A 2,202-nucleotide genomic window follows, 5' to 3' on the forward strand; every position below is an offset into this window, starting at 1 on the left:
TACAGCCCTACTGCCCTAATAAACCTCGATGCCAAAACAAATTCTAACATCTAGAATCGATAAAGTAATCCCCGACCCGGATCAAGCAGGCTTTGCCAACGGGAGACAAACGTTTCACAACATTAGGCGAATATCCCACCTGATAGAGAAGTCAAACAGGGCAGTCCTGAGGGGTGTTAGCGCTAGATGCAGAGAAGGCATTTGACCGAGTCGAATGGTCATTCTTGTTTGCTACCATGGAGGTTATGTGGTTTGGCCCGGGCTGTCTCCACCTGGTCAAAGCCAACTGTGGAGCATCACTTATCAGGCTAGCAATCAATGGGCATGTCTCCCAGGCGATAAGGGTCACTCGGGGTACTAAGCAGGGCTGCCCCATGTCACCAGTCCTGTACGCAATCTTTCTCGAACCCTTCCTAGCTAGAATTAGGCAGTAGAGGGGAATAAAAAGGGATTACATTCGGTGGGGAAGACCATAAGGCGATGGCCTTTGCCGACGACCTCCTGGTCGTGCTAACAGACATGGACACTTCCCTCCTGAGGTTAATAGCGCTCCTAGGGGAATTTGGCAGAGTGGCAGGCCTGAAGACCAACAACCAAAAATTTGAACTAATAGTGCTACAAGAAGGCACGCCCTCAGAAACATCAGATGCAGGGCAAGTCGCACGAGCACAAGGATCCTTTCGATACCTGGGGATGACCATAACCAGTACACTAGAGGATATGTACCAAGCAAACTATCCCCACCTGTTGGAAACTATCAAGGCCTGGCTGGGAGAGAGGAGGCTGCTGAACATATAACGAATGGGCCGCATCAATGTCATTAAAATGATAATTGTCCCCAGAGCGCTATATTACTTTCCCCCAAAAATTCTTCAAAACCCTAGTACGTAACTACACCTGGCAAGGGAAAAGACCAAGGGTGGCCTGGAGGGTCATGGTCACTCCCACAGGGGCATGGGAGTTCCGAACTTTCAAATGTACTACCGAGCAGCTCAACTGAGGGCCATACGAGACTGGTTCAATGGGAATCCCAACAGCATCTGGCAAAAGATGGATAAGGCAGTGGTGAGAAAGGCCCCTGGACAAGGTCCTGTGGTGCCCAAGAGCGGACAGCTCCCCCCCCCCCCCCCCCCCATGTACAGAAGCCGAATTACAGCCCTCGTGGGGGAATACATGGGATGCTCTGGTTAACAAGCAAAGATCATGTCCTACCCAATTCCGTTCACTATCCGCAACCCACAGTTTACCCCAGGGCTAGAGTAAGGAGCATATGCCGGGTGGGAAGAGGCGGGCAGCATTTGCGCAAGGGACATGATGGAGGGATAGGAGGTGAAGTCATCCCAGCTCTGCCCACAAACCATGGGTTTGCAGGAGGAGGCTAGGTACCACTATGCTCAACTGCAGCACTGGTTCTCTTCTCAAGATATGAAACAATCCACCACCAGAGAATTCACTCTGCTATAAAGTTACTTGCTAACAAATTCCAGTGATAGATAAATGATTAGTAAAATGTACAAATGATTCACCATGGCAGAGGCACAGGTCCAGTGGCCCTATATGAAACAATGGGCAGACACAATGCCACTCCCGATCACCGAAGAACAGTGGTGGGAAGTGCAGCAGCAAATCCCCAAATTGATGAGAGGGGTGCAGATCAGGGAAATGTGGACTAGGATACTGGTGCAGTGGCACCCAACACCAGAGAAGCTACATTAAATATACCCCTCAGTATCACAGATGTGTTGGTGGGGCTGCAAAGAAGTAGACACGTGGTTCCATTTCTGGTGGTCCTGCCCCATCCTAAAACCATTCTGGGAAGTGGTCAACAAAGAAACGAAAGCCATCTTTGATCCCCAAATACAGAGAGAATATAGTGAAACTATGCTGGGCCCGAGTGACATGCTGGACACACTCCTGACTAAACCACAGAGGAAATCATATATGGTCCTAAACATGGCGGCCCTCTCCCGAATTGCGCCAATGTGGAAATAAACCACGATCTCCAGCAAACAGGAATAGATAGCAAAAATGTGGCATTACACTCACTGGAATGAGTAACACTATCCATGGGGATTACGCTACCTTCAAGAATGAGTGGGATGCCTGCTGGAATCCAGTGGAGATGACAACTAACCATTACCTATCTAATATTGACAACCTACTGGAAAACAAGTGCTAACGCCACCAGGTGAAACATATCAT

Source organism: Ambystoma mexicanum, chromosome 10 (assembly GCF_040938575.1).
Source record: "Ambystoma mexicanum isolate Mex_15411 chromosome 10, UKY_AmexF1_1, whole genome shotgun sequence".
Classification (NCBI taxonomy): Eukaryota; Metazoa; Chordata; class Amphibia; order Caudata; family Ambystomatidae; genus Ambystoma; species Ambystoma mexicanum.